The following is a 15,485-nucleotide window of genomic DNA, read 5'->3' as shown; positions in this document are numbered from 1 at the left end:
CAATTTATACTTGGAGTGACGTCACGGCCGGCAGCAGGAGGAGGGGAGGGGCTGGCAGGAGCGCGAGCGTGCTCTACTTTTCATTCATTCGTTTCTCACGCGCGGCAATAGGAGGGGGGCAATAACTCCTTCGCTCCTGGAGCGTTGTAGCCCCGCCCCCTGTAGCGGCTCCGCGCACACTTCTTATGCTGCATATAATGTTATCGCTAATACCTGACAGATACATAGTGCGCGCCCTGTCATGTGGCTTGTGCGCGCCATATCTGACACCACGTGATACAGACCCTATATAATGCATTGCCTTCTTATTGGGGCTTGTATGGCGCATGGTGGTCATTGTCCCGGGTGAGGGCCGCCATACTCCATGTGAATGAATGAACGAAGTCACAAGAAATACCTGGGAAGGAAATGGCCTCAGTACCGGGGTCACATCAGTATCAGGAGGTGCCACAGGTGATGTCACAGTACAGGGATAACACACACAGTGATGTCACAGTACAGGGATAACACACACAGTGATGTCACAGTACAGGGATAACACACACAGTGATGTCACAGAACAGGGATAATACACACAGTGATGTCACAGAACAGGGAAAATACACACAGTGATGTCACAGTACAGGGATAGTATACACAGTGATGTTACAGTATAGGATAATACACACAGTGATGTCACAGTACAGGGTTAGTACACACAATGACGTCACAGCACAGGGTTAGTACACACAGTGACGTCACAGTACAGGGATAGTACACACAGTGACGTCACAGTACAGGGATACTACACACAGTGATGTCAAAGTACAGGGATAATACACACAGTGATGTCACAGTACAGGGATAATACACACAGTGATGTCACAGTACAGGGATACTACACACAGTGATGTCAAAGTACAGGGATAGTACACACAGTGATGTCACAGTACAGGGATAGTACACAGAGTGATGTCACAGTACAGGGATAGTACACACAGTAACGTCACAGTACAGGGATAATACACACAGTGATGTCACAGTACAGGGATAACACACACACACACACAGTGATGTCACAGTACAGGGATAACACACACAGTGATGTCACAGTACAGGGATAACACACACAGTGATGTCACAGTACAGGGATAATACACAGTGATGTCACAGAACAGGGATAATACACACAGTGATGTCACAGAACAGGGAAAATACACACAGTGATGTCACAGTACAGGGATAGTATACACAGTGATGTAACAGTATAGGATAATACACACAGTGATGTCACAGTACAGGGTTAGTACACACAGTGACGTCACAGTACAGGGATAGTATACACAGTGATGTTACAGTATAGGATAATACACACAGTGATGTCACAGTACAGGGTTAGTACACACAGTGACGTCACAGTACAGGGATAACACACACAGTGATGTCATAGTACAGGATAACACACACACAGTGATGTCACAGTACAGGGATAACACACACAGTGATGTCACAGTACAGGGATAATACACACAGTGATGTCACAGAACAGGGATAATACACACAGTGATGTCACAGAACAGGAATAATACACACAGTGATGTCACAGAACAGGGAAAATACACACAGTGATGTCACAGTACAGGGATAGTATACACTGTGATATTACAGTATAGGATAATACACACAGAGATGTCACAGTACAGGGATAATACACTCAGTGACGTCACAGTACAGGGATAGTACACACAGTGATGTCACAGTACAGGGATAATACACACAGTGACGTCACAGTACAGGGATAAAACACACAGTGATGTCACAGTACATGGATAGTACACACAGTGACGTCACAGTACAGGGGTAGTACACACAGTGATGTCACAGTACAGGGATAGTACACACAGTGATGTCACAGTACAGGGACAATACACACAGTAATGTCACAGTACAGGGACAGTACACACAGTGATGTCACAGTACAGGGACAATAAACACAGTGATGTCACAGTACAGGGATAATACACACAGTGATGTCACAGTACTGGGATAATACACACAGTGATGTCACAGTACAGGGATTATACACACAGTGATGTCACAGTACAGGGATAATACACACAGTGATGTCACAATACAGGGATAACACACACAGTAATGTCACAGTACAGGAATAATATGCACAGTGATGTCACACTACGGGGATAACACACACAGTGATGTCACAGTACAGGAATAATACACAGTGATGTCACAGTACAGGGATAATACACAGTGATGTCACAGTACAGGGATAGTACACACAGTGATGTCACAGTATAGGAATAATACACAGTGATGTCACAGTACAGGGATAGTACACAGAGTGATGTCACACTAAGGGGAAGATCAGTTCTATCAGACATTTATTCCATACCCTTTTACGCATAGTAGCACATTTTATTCTGCAGAAAGTCGCTGAGCTAGGGAGTTGTAACATATAGTGAACATATAGGGAATTATGACATATACTAGAACTCCACTAAATGCAAATTATATAAGGTTGAGGGAAATCCTCACATTAAGGGAATAAGCCTTACTGCCCTGTATTTTATATATGATATTCTATGTCTTCAGATACAGTTGGCTGCAGCCTCTGGTGAAAGTTACATTGGCGTTACTGTCATGTACTGATTGTGGAGAACAATGTAGGATGGCACCGAGGACAATCGGGGTATGTTCCAAGGTGATTGTGGCGTCCTACATACAATGGTGACAAGCTGCACCAGACTGTGGAAGACACCTCCCCGCTCCTTCCTACTACAGAAGTCACTCCTAGTAGTTAATTATATTCTCAAAGTCATAACCTTCTCCCTCAGGCGAGGTGGAGTCAGTGAAAGCCAGCTCCAGTGTTTGGAAACGTACTAGGACTTGCCCAATTTGCCTCGTGAACAGGTCACTGCGTCTCCAAAGACAGGTCATGGAATGATCTTCAGCTCTTATACCAAATGTCACATTGTAACTCATGTGACAGAAAATAGTTACCAGGGAATCCAGGAGTAGATTATATCTTTATTCTTCATACAATAGGACACATCTAAATAAAGAAAAGAAAATTTGGCACAAGGGGCAAAGTATGATAGGTTTCTGTTGTAAACAGATTGATAAATCTGCCCCAATGTATTTAGTAGACAAATATGTTCTGTAACGGAATATACAGGAAGGTGATTGGACACACAACACTAAGTACTGATTCACTGTATCCTAGATCACTGCAATATACATCCAGGCGGTGAACCTGTGGCATGGGTGCCAGAGTTGGCACAAGATCCATCTTTGTGGGTATGCGGGTCATGAACCCAGCACAGAGTTCCCAGACAGGACCCAGGCATCCTCCAGCAGTCCTAGGCAGGAGGTATGTACCATTTTTATTTGCCATCCCACCTACCTAATTTGGATTATCATTGCCTTGTAATAATACTTGTGAGTATAACAATAATAAATGTTATCCTGAGATACAGGCAGTCCCCAAGTTACATACAAGTCAAAACTGTATATTTTTTAATAGATCCATGTAGATCCAGACAAATTTTTATTTTGCACAAGTGACAATTGGAGTTTCAAAATTTTTTGCTGTAATTGGACCAAGGATTATCAATAAAACTTCATTACCGACACCTTACAGCTGATTATTGCAGTCTGGGACTATAGTAGAGGGGTCGGTCTTTAAATAGGGGTCATCTGTAAGTCGGGTGTCCTTAAGTAGGGGGACCGCCCGTAATGGGTCATCAGAGACTCCAGAGTCATCAACTTGGAGGGAAAAACCATCACACAGGGGGAAGTGTAGAGAAATGTAAGATGTAACCATGGAACAGTCGGCTATTGCAGTATAGGGGCCAAAAAGTACCAAATTCAGAACACAATTTTACATGTAAACTAAGCTGTAGCTATTTGCAGCTATGTAGAAGCTGTGAATGAGGGTGGTCTAAAAACGGTCTAGAAACTAAAAAGGCATATATTCTTTAACATTGTCTTGATCACACATTATGAAATGTGGGGCAGCACGGTGGCTCCGTGGTTAACATTATATCCCTGCAGTGCTGGGGACCTGGGTTCAAGTCCCAGGGTCAACATCTGCAAAGAGTTTGTATGTTCTCTGCATGTTTGTGTGGGTTTCCTTCTCACACTCCAAAAACATACTGGTAGGTGATTAGATTGTGGGCCCCATTGGGGACAGGGACCGATTTGGCAAACTCTGTGCAGTGCCACCTAATCTGTGGCGCTATATAAATAAAGGAATTATTATTACTGCCCAAGTCATCTAGTTTAGGACCTGTTGTCTCAACTTTGTTATTACTATTGTCCTTTTGTTAACACTTTTTTTTTTGCATTTCTTCTCTGTTTATGGTGTATAAGATCTGTGTCACTTCAGAAAGCCTGTTATGCCATGCCTGATGAAAGGACCATAGCTGTCCCGAAAGCTTGTAACATCTTATATTTCAGTTAGCCGTTAAAAGGTATCACAGGAAGGTGACTTTATTTGACCTATCAAAAGCAATAGGAATAATACTGTACTTGGCACAAGCCTCTTTAGGGATACTTGTAGCTGAAGGTAGGGCGATAGTTAAATAACTATATCATAGAGAAGGATCTTGGGGCCCCCTGTGTGAGGGTGCTAACTATATGAGGAAATAGTGAGATCTACTGATTGGTAGGCTTTCTCTATGTGAAGAAGTGCAGCAGTATTTCATTTTGAAAGCAAGTCACATGTGTTTTATTACGTGTACTAGACATTTGCATGGAAATCCTGTGTGCCAGGTCAGTAGCATCCAGCTACACATTTTAACATTTTGCTCTTTGTCCCAGTTTCTTTCTCTGTACATTGCGTGCTCTGTGTCCTCAGAAAACCTGATTTTGTCAAACAGTAATGTTGGCACATGTAGGAGGATTACTCACTTTTATCTACAGGGACGATCAAAATAACTTCCAGACATCCCGGGAAGATATAATAAAACACAATTATAATTTTCTTTTGAATAACTGTGAATGGCTAGAAAGCAAAAAGACACTTCTCTCCACTTCAGCTACCCTGTTTCCCCTAAAATATTACACCCCCAACATCCTGAAAATAAGACCTAGCAGCAGTCATTGCTACAGCTCCCCCCATACAATACCTTAGTATTAGTAGATTTAGATGTTTACATACTGCAAGAAGTTGTGATATGTGTAAATAAAATCACTGACTGTGATATATTTGATAGTTTTTGTTAATCACCATACCAAGATTTACTTGGGAGCTGGAAATGATAAAAAAGGGAGGAGAACGCTGTATAATCAGTTGGCATGGGTACCTATACGGAGGAGTAAGACTTCAGCAGCAGGGGGAGAGGTGTATAAGTCATAGTTGGAACTTCTCCAATCTATTCGCTTGAAAGCCATGTAGATGGTGTCTTAATAGCCAAGTCAAGAGCCACTTACTGTGCTCTGGTATGTGGTAAAAGTATTGGGTGTTTTTAAGAAAAATTGGGTGCAACATAAAATATAAGATCCCTATAGATTCTGTGCAGAAGATGACACCTAAGAGGTATGAAAAAGGAAGTGATTTGCAATCATCCTTCGTGACTGGGATGGTCAGGCGGATGGTCTACTTACTACATTTCCTTTTGATTCTGTTTACATCGGAAGATGCACATAGGTCATTACAATACAATTCAATCATTTGGAGGTTTGCAGACTGATAATAGGTCATAGTAGTTACCTTATAGCATAATATACTTGATTACATTATAGTGGTCTGTTGTTTTACCGTATATACTCGAGTATAAGCTGAATTTTTCAGCACAAAAAATGTTCTGAAAACCCCTAACTTGGCTTATACTCGAGCCTATAAAAAAAGTGTACGTTTACTCACCTTTACTCCCGTGGATAGGGCCTAACTTTTGTTTGTGGGAAAACCCCTTTAAAGGAAGAATAAAGAGTGCCAAATCAGGGTCTGAAAGATGAAGCTTCCTCTATCTTATCTACAGTTTACCTTTAGGATTACTACCAGGTAAAGATGAACATGGTTTAAGTATTGTCAATACAATGAAAGATAAGGCAAATCCAAAGATTAATCATTCCTTTAAGTGAACTATGTGCCTGTTTAATATTTGAGATGGAAACTTCTAAGTGCAAGGCCTCATTCACACAGACATTATACTGTGTTATGTAATACAAACCCCTCTGTATAGACCCATATAATGCTATGGCCCATTATCGTCCATTCATGTAGAGCCTCATAGAGATCTTTTTCTTCTCAAAAACGGATACATAAGACAATTCAGCTTAAAATGTAACCCTCTTCAATTCACCATTTGCCGTTAAGGAAATCTCCCATCAAAATCCATCATGATGAACCAGGGAAACTTACTCGTAGATCCAGGCACCGTGACTGTGGGAATATTCTTATATTTGTTACACATGGCTGGTGCCTTCTAAAATCAACTTATGGTAATGACACTTTAAAATATCACTGAGCATGACACATCCTGGGCAGCTACTTCCAGCCAGTGGCAGGGAAATTATTAATGTCATTGTTGATAAGTCAATAAGGAGGATCATGGAGCAGGAAAAGTATGGTAGAAGTAGGTACACCTTCTTATTTTATACCCCCCCCCCCCCCCCCATTTACTGCCAACTTGGCATTTTAAAACTTAACTGGAAAACCCTTTTAAAACTTTCAGTACACAGTATTACATTAATGTTGTGCTAAAGCTAGAAAAGACTGACAGACCACCTAATGTGTAACAGGATGTGCCTACTTTCCATGGCAGATGTTGTAGTTCAATATTCCACTGAATATTTAATATCACGAAAGGTAAGATGCCTCCAGAACATTGCTTCTGGGGACCAATGCAGAACACATGCATTCTGAACTGAACATGCTCTCATATGGGGGTGGAGGGGTCGGGGGAACTAGCATGTAGACAACATCAATCTAGCAAGTCTATGGAGCATATTTACTTACCCGTGCTGTGCAATCCCCGAAAGTGCATTGTCAGACTGGAATGCACATCCGCCGTGATTCATGAAGATTGTGCGCCCGATATCCTGCATCTGTCGCTTCCCCACTAAGGTCCACCGAAGTTCACCTTCTTCTTCCTGGTGCATGTAAGTGCATGGCTTGTGACACAAATTGAATCCTAAATCCTGTGCTCAGTCCGAATCAGTTGGATCGTCCGACAGCCCGCCCCCAGATTTCTGGTGCAATAAAGCCGACATTCTGATATGTTGATATTCTAAACTGAATAGATATTTTTTGCCTATCCTGACTGTAGGACCGGGTAAGTAAATGTGCCCCATTGTGTTTTGAAAAGCATTGCAAATGCATAGGGCAAAACACATCGAAACCGCATCATGTAAACTCGCACTAAGGGTAATATGCCAAAAGATTATTCAGCTTATTATGAAATTGGGCTGTTGTGTGTGAGAGAGTTAAGGGAATGATACAATAGACACGCATCATACTGCACCTGGGAACTATTATATACATATGATTGAGGTGTGGAGGCAGCGATTGAATGAGCGAAACCCTTGGTAGGAAATAGTATAGTTTTATTTGTCTACAATGATGATTTTATTTTTTTCTATTATTTTACCTTCAAAATATCTAATAGTGAGTTAAAGACCAGAGTCTGTGCTCATCCAGTCTTTCTCTTGCAGGATGTGTCCTTGGTTTATGCATTGGTGTAATATGGGGAGCTTATCTCCTCAAGATTTAGCGGAAGCCATAAACATCAATGCAATTACCAATATGAAGACGGTTATTATAACTTACTGAATAATTGACTACTTGACACCGCCTGCTGATAAGCCTTTCAAGAAGTCTGAATGTTATATGTAGTTAATAATGCAGTAGGTCTAACCTTTATTCATAAAATATACCTATGTATTTGGAAGCCATACATATACATTTCAGGTTTGAGGGCCACTCATTATGTTCTCAGGCTGTGCCTTCTATCGCAGCTCTAGTAAATGTTTGCATAATTAATACAGGCGGTCCCCTAGTTAAGGACACTCGATTTACAGACGACCCCTAGTTAAAGACGGACCCCTCTGCCCACTGTGACCTCTGGTGAAGCTCTCTGGAGTCCCAGGCTGCAATGATCAGCTGTAAAGTGTCTGTACTGAAGCTTTATTGATAATCCTTGGTCACATTACAGCAAAAAATTTTGAAACTCTAATTATCACAGGGACAAAGAAAAATTTTTGTCTGGATCTACAATTATAAAATATACAGTTTCGACTTACATACAAATTCAACTCAAGAACAAAACTATGGAACCTATCTTGTACATAACCCGGGGAATTATAATAATAATTTGTTTATTTATAAAGCATTTACATTTTATAATGCATTGGCATGATTGGTGATAAACTGCAAAACCATTCAGAACACACAATAAAGAGTGTCAGAGTTGCTAAAGAAAAAGACTTAAAATGGATTGCAGTATGATGCTAATTCTCACTGGTACAAATACTTATTAAGATACTTTCTATCCTGAAAACAACTGAGAAACAAGAAATCAATGGGGAAAATCACTGAGGAAAATGTACAGGAATCTAAGTTATGTGTGTTATGTATTCTGAGGGAGAAGCATAGAGATATGAAATCATTTTGCACATATATATAAATATGAGAGCCATGGGGGGTCCTTGTACCGCATTCTCTCCCCTGACCAGCGAATGAACTGACTACGGTTTCTATTGATCATTGCATCTTCAAGGTTACAATGTTGGAGACCTAAATGATTTGTGATCAGTGTTTGACTTTGTTATTGTTATGTATTTTAATATTTTGCTTGTTTCTGTATCCCATGATCTGTTCAGCATTTTGGAATATTTTGTGACTATTTGGATAGGGACTTTACAGTACTTAACTCTTTAATATCTTCGGAAGCTGTAAAAAGTGGTGTACAAATTTTAGTATGTAAGTGCATTTAGTATGAAGAAGGTGCACGGTCCGACAAAAGTGCACAGTAAATGTACCCCAATGCATCCACTACCACAGTGTTACCTCTACTAACTAGTGATGAGCGAGTATACTCGTCCGAGCTTGATGCTCGGTCGAGTATTAGCATACTCGGACCGGCTCGTTGCTCGGACGAGTATTTGCCCTGCTCGATAACGAGCATTTCATTTTAAAAAAAAAAGTGAAGAACAGTAAAAAGATACAATTAAAACATTTAATTTAATTGTTTAATTGAAGAAAACAGTGAAAGAACACAGTGCAGAACAGATTGCAGATGTTCGGGAACATCTGCAATCTGTTCCGGAGACACGCGTGCAGAACGGTGTTCTCCGCAATAGTATTTGAAGAACAATATGTGTGAAGAACACATTACAGATGTTTGGCAACATCTGCAAGTTGTTCTCTACACATATTGTTCTTCAAATACTATTGCGGAGAACACCGTTCTGCACGCGTGTCTCCGGGACATCTGCGATCTGCTCCGGAGACACCCGTGCAGAACGGTGTTCTCCGCAATAGTATTTGAAGAACAATATGTGTAGAGAACAACTTGCAGATGTTGCCAAACATCTGTAATGTGTTCTTCACACATATTGTTCTTCAAATACTATTGCGGAGAACACCGTTCTGCACGCGTGTCTCCGGAACAGATTGCAGATGTTCCCGAACATCTGCAATCTGTTCTGCACTGTGTTCTTTCACTGTGCTCGTTAAGTTTATAATTTTACTGAAAAATGCTCGGGTCTCCCATTGATTTCAATGGGGCTCGTTACTCGAAACGAGCACTCGAGCATCTGGAAATGTTCGGCTCGAGTAACGAGCACCCGAGCATTTTAGTGCTCGCTCATCTCTACTACTAACATTATATGCCCCCCAGTACTATAACCCTATAATAGGGGACTCACTTAGAGACTTGCTTGAAGAATCCTCATCAGCCAATGAGTTCAAGATGTAGTATCTACCATTCTACAACATATACCTACCCTTTTAATTCAATAACCAAAAAGTAAAACCCTTACATAGTACCAGTTGGGGTTTGTGACGAATATTGTGGGTTTAGGTCTCCAAACTTTGCCATTTTATGCTCAACCCCACCAGAAACACACACAATCTGTTCTGGTACTTAAATGCTGCTGGAAAAAGGATTGTCACTCCCTGATGATGTCATGAGGGGCGACGATCCAAGAGAAAATGGCAGCATGTAAGAGCTCTATGAAGACATCCATAAAGACATCAATTGAGAAAACATAAGACTCCTACACCAAAAGTTCAAGCCTCCTACACCAATTAGAATGGAGCCTCCTCCACCCCTATTACCCACTGGGAAGCTATTAAAGATTACATTAAACATGCAAATCACCCAAATTACTATGTTCTGGATACTTCTTGGGTGCTCCTCAGATGAAGTGGGTCTACAACATTAAGCCTAACATAAAGAGTCTACGCTGCTGTCCCGGTGCCATATTTTCCAGCACTGCCTGGCTTTCCAGTGATATTCTATCACATTATTTGATAAGTCTTTTTAAATTTAGAAAAGGTACTTTATCTACTTGTCCTCTTTCAAGATGACATCCCCCTACAGAGCACTCACCTCATCGAGCATTGAGCTCAGTGCCAGATGGAATAATGATGAATCTTTTTCCTTTTACTGTTCCTAATGTTTAATTCAGTTGTTGTGGCTTCATTCTCTCCATTTCTTATCACCTTATTAAATGGCTTCTTGACACCTATTGTCAAATGAGACAGAAAGTTGTAACAAACTGCATCTAACTTCTATAAGGTAAATCAAGGCATTTACTTATTCATGGTGTTCATTAATGGAATTGTACTAAAATTCGCATTTTCTGCTGATGACTGGGCCTCCTTAACTTGATTCACTACAGCAACAGTGACAATAGCACTTGTGTGTCTGAAGGGCTGGAGGTCTGAAGGTGGTAGATAGATCCAATTCCTTTATATTGGAGTCTGAGCTGCAGTAAAACAATTGTTCTTCTGGCTTCATTCTCTGTGTGGGGGTCCTTAGTGTCAGGCTGCCACCTATCTGGTATTGATATGGATAGGTCATAAACATTATTGTGCTGGAAAATCCATTTAATGAATTTAGTGATGATATAATTGTTGCAAAGGCATCTAGCAAGTCAACCTGTAAATTCTTTTGACCTACAGAAGTTCTTGTTTAAGTCTGAGTTTCATTTGTATTTTTGGTAATTTTTGGGGTATTTTTGTTGCAGCTGCTACCACTTGTACCATCACACTAGAAAGCTTTTTGGACTATATTTTAAATTCTGCTGTAAAAATCTCTCCGATCCAACAAGCTGTTGGCAACAAACGGCCTAGTTTGTATTCATCACGCCAAACTGGTGCGCTTTTTGTGAAGGAATCCGAGGTTTGTGCCAAGATTCTAATGAATGATGTAGTTACAAACAGCCAACAAGATGGGCAGAGGTTAAACTAGCGTATGCAGTGCATCTAGGAAATATTATAGCTGATTCATACATGTAGTTCATATTTGTACACAAGGCATGATAGAAAGAGTAAATTCCCCATGTACATTGTGTTGTAGGCTCTGCACTCCAATGTTGATGGTTTATCCTGAAGATAGAACATCAATGTAAAATTGAAGACAGACCCTTTACATATATGTAAATATGGAATGTAAACAGATTGTAAAGCATACCCCACAAACTTTAAATAAATATTACATTGTGTACATGAGGGGTAACACTATGTGACTTGTATTCTGCATTTTCAGCAGTATTCCCCTCTACAGTCGGTGTATGTGATTTGTAGTCCTCTCTCAGGCAGGTATCCAGCTGCTTTGACTCACTGCTCCACCTTTCTTTTGCATATAGCTTCTAAATAATCAGACAATATTGCAAGCTCCTGTCTGTCTTACTGGCAATATAGAATTCAGCAGTGATAGGCCTCATGCACGTGAATGTGTACATTGTCCATGAGTTATCCACACCAACTGTGGCTCAATCACGGCCCCCTTAGGGTGGTCCCCATAGGAACGTGCTGACTGTCAGCACCACAAGATATACAGAAGGTCGTATTCCTGTCTGTCTTTGGGGCACGGCAGTTGCATTGGCATGGAAAGCGGCCCTCACTTGCCAGTGTCAGAAGGGCAGCAAGGAATGGCACAAAGCCCATTGTTTGCGGCACGGAAAATGAACACATTCGTTAAAGAAAGAAAGCAGATAGGAAGACTAAATATATATAACTACCCATGTTATTCAGAGAGAAACCGCTGCTGGATCGACACATCTCATCCAGTAGTTCACATGCATATTCCAGTAACTTTATCAAAATCTAGTACCGTAATATGGAAAACACTGGATATATGAGCCGCACATAGCTAATCCTGACTTCTGGCTTACGTTCTTTAGCATTTCTTGATTCACACATTCCTAATAGGTCCATGTTGGAACTGATACTATCTATCTTGTTCCTCTTTTTTGCTGATTTGTTTTAGCAGTTACAGGGATTATTTAGAGAAATCAAAAAATGCAGCAGTGTGAATTCTCTCACCTGGTTTTGTCCCTACCTATAAATTGTAAAAGAAAGCTGATCTCATTCCTTGGAACCAAAAGGGCTGCACTTTCACTTAATTTTAATGGCTCATAACTACATCATGTGACGTGGTGCAGGATCCAAGCTGTTGTACTGAAGAGATAGAGCCTCTCAGCAGCCAAAAGTTGAATGTGAGTAAAGAGAAGTGTATGCAGAGAGGTCACACAGACTTGGATTAGAGCTGAAGCAGCTCAAGGGCGGGATCTTCAATAAAGAAGTTCTGGGTTCTTAACAACTATCCAGAGCAACAGGAAGGGAACAAAATGTATTTAACCTATTTAGTAAAGTATATTTATTAGTAGTAATAATTTGTTATTCTCTATAGTGGTATAGGTAAAACTAACTGTAGCCATTGCTGGTTCACAGGTAGTACAGTACATGGATGGCCTGTCAGCATTCATGACCTGTCTCTTTAAGTCTACATTCACACACATGTATGGGGGACATATATACGGCCGATGTACGTCCCCCATACACTTCTATGGGCTCACGGCACCGTACCGCTCCTTAGCCCGTAGAAAGATAGGATATGTCCTTTCTTTCTACCTGATACGGCTGTATATGTCTATATGCCTGCGCTCACCCCCTGCTCCTCTCCGCAGCGCCAATGTATGCCCGCCATACTACAGCATGGATAAATGGACAACTGGTATTTAAAATTCAGCTTTAAAGCAGTTTTCCTACCAAACTTGTTAGGCTCTATCCACAGGATAGTGCCTAACTTGCTGATTGGTAGGCTCTCAGTGATGAGATCCCTACAAATCACGAGAACGTGGGGTCCGAGGTACAACCACGGCCGGCCATGTCCATTCTGCTCCAGTCATCTTGGCACTTGCCAATCTCCGGCGCGCCATAGAGATGAATGGAGAAGAATGGATATGTATGTGAAATGGTAAAATCTGAGAGCTTTCTTTTTTTTTTCGTTATTCCTGAGCTACAATTTAGTTTTGCATGTAATCCCTATTCACAAAAAGGGGTATTCCCACGTAGACAAGTTTCTTAAATATACTCAGAATAACAAAATAACACATTCTCTAATTCACTGTTATTAACAAAAATGCAGATTTTCACGGATATAAGTCCAAACTGTCTCCAACATTCCTGGTGTACACAATAACAGTTGCCCCTAGACATGACCCTGTAACTTCTGACTTAGAGTCAGGCCGCCATCTTGGATTGACAGCGTGCTGCTGAATTTATGTCTCTCTGCTCCCTGCACTCTAGTCCCGCCCCCTGCACTCTAGCTCCACCCCCTGCAATCCAAGATGGAGCTCACAGACACTCAATTCCTGCCAGCAAACAACACATCCTGAGGAGAGAGAAGCTGCAAGCTCCAAGATAAGTTATTCGGGGCAGGGGGAGGCAAGCACATATCTGTGAGAACAGGGATGACAGTGTGTAATAGACATCTAATGTCTCATCACTCTTTCTATGGGGGGATTTAACATTAGGCAGGATTTTGCGCAGATGTCTGTGTTAGACTGGCAGGTTTCCAACAGTCGGATTTATAGTCCGGTGTATGTGCAGTGTTACCTGCCTTCTGATCAGCTGTGTGCGCTCTATACAAATAGACTACCCCAGTCGCACGTATGTTTAACATCTGCTCAATTTCTGCCTTTTGCGATGTTTTTGCACAGGAAATTCTCAGATACCTTAAACATAAAATTGAGCAAAAACTTTAAAATTGAGCAAAAACTTCAAAATTGAGCAAGTTTGAGATAAATCTCCCCCCTGTAGTAGCAATGAACCCACATAACCACCTCCTATGTGGTGCAGTTTTGCAATTAAATTTGCGTTCTTTTAACCCCTTAGCGCTCCGCGCCGTAGCTGTACTGCGCAGCTTCCGACGATTAGCGCTCAGCGCAGTACAGCTACTGCGCGAGCGCATACTATTTTAGAATTGTCACCACGTCGCGAGACGTGGTGACATCGGGATGAGATTTGGGTGACAGAGGCAGGAGGAGTTCCTGTCTCCGTCACCCGACCAATCAAATTGGTCCCGCCCGCCGATCGCCGTGATTGGCAAGTCAAATCTGATTTTAGGCTAAAAAACGTGCTTTTAGCCCTTTCCTCTTCCTCCAGCGGCACCATTTTGGTTTGGTATCGCTGGAGAGAGGAGAGAGCGTTACTGTGTGCACCAAAATACACTTTTACACTATAAATAGTGTTCTGATCCCTATTGTTCCCTACAAATCCCTATCCCTATCTGTTTTTTCCTGTGTCCTGTGTGTTCCCTGTGTGATCGCCTTGTGTGATCCCACGTGTCTTCCGTTTTTCCCTGTCTGTCCCTTCTGAACCCAAACGCACTTTTCAGTGCGCTGTGTTAGCGTTGTTCTGCACTGGACGCACTTTTCAGTGCGCCGTGTGAATAGCGCTGCACAGAATCTTTAGCAGTCTTAGCGGTAGTTAGTTTGTCTTAGGGCAAGCTAGGTGCATTTGTAGCGCCTTTTTGCGCGGTGCACATAGGTTTTTTTAGCGCCGTAGGTGTACCCGTAGCTATTTTTTGTGTGTGCCATCTGTGCGGCTGGTCCGTGTGGTTTGGTGTGCATTATCTTTTTTTTTTGTGTGCTATCTGTGCGGCTGGTCCGTGTAGTTTAGTGCACATTATTTTTTTTGTGTGCTATCTGTGCGGCTTGTCCGTGTAGTTTAGTGCGCATTATTTTTTTTGTGTGCTATCTGTGCGGCTTGTCAGTGTAGCTTAGTGCGCATTATTTTTTGTGTGTGCCATCTGTGCGGCTTGTCCGTGTAGTTTGGTGCGCATTATCTTTTTTTTTGTGTGTGCTATCTGTGCGGCTTGTCCGTGTAGTTTAGTGCACATTATTTTTTGTGTGTGCCATCTGTGCGGCTTGTCCGTGTAGTTTGGTGCGCATTATCTTTTTTTTTTTTTGTGTGCTATCTGTGCGGCTTGTCCGTGTAGTTTAGTGCACATTATTTTTTGTGTGTGCCA

General features: G+C 41.6%; 2 long non-coding RNA genes across 4 annotated transcripts in view; one reads left to right on the top strand and one right to left on the bottom strand.

Moving 5' to 3' along the window:
- The first annotated feature begins 6 nt into the window (after positions 1-6).
- LOC140127588 (uncharacterized) lies at positions 7-3,364 on the top strand. The gene is made up of 3 exons (XR_011855025.1): positions 7-453; positions 2,593-2,689; positions 3,224-3,364. It is a non-coding gene; the product is annotated as an uncharacterized lncRNA (long non-coding RNA).
- LOC140127587 (uncharacterized) overlaps positions 2,638-15,485 on the bottom strand; it is a 69,935-nt gene continuing 57,087 nt past the window's right edge. Inside the window, exons 3-5 of one of the 3 annotated variants that reach the window (XR_011855023.1) lie at positions 10,557-10,692; positions 5,867-5,912; positions 2,638-3,052 (exon numbers count right to left, since the gene is read on the bottom strand). This is a non-coding gene — a long non-coding RNA (uncharacterized lncRNA). Of the gene's footprint in view, positions 3,053-5,866; positions 5,913-7,032; positions 7,096-10,556; positions 10,693-15,485 lie in introns of those variants that run through there. The other 2 variants (XR_011855022.1, XR_011855024.1) reach the window with 2 other exon arrangements.

This window comes from Engystomops pustulosus, chromosome 4 (assembly GCF_040894005.1).
Source record: "Engystomops pustulosus chromosome 4, aEngPut4.maternal, whole genome shotgun sequence".
Taxonomy (NCBI): Eukaryota; Metazoa; Chordata; class Amphibia; order Anura; family Leptodactylidae; genus Engystomops; species Engystomops pustulosus.
The sequence above is the reverse complement of the archived record's forward strand: the minus strand, read 5'-3'. Positions and strand labels throughout refer to the sequence as shown.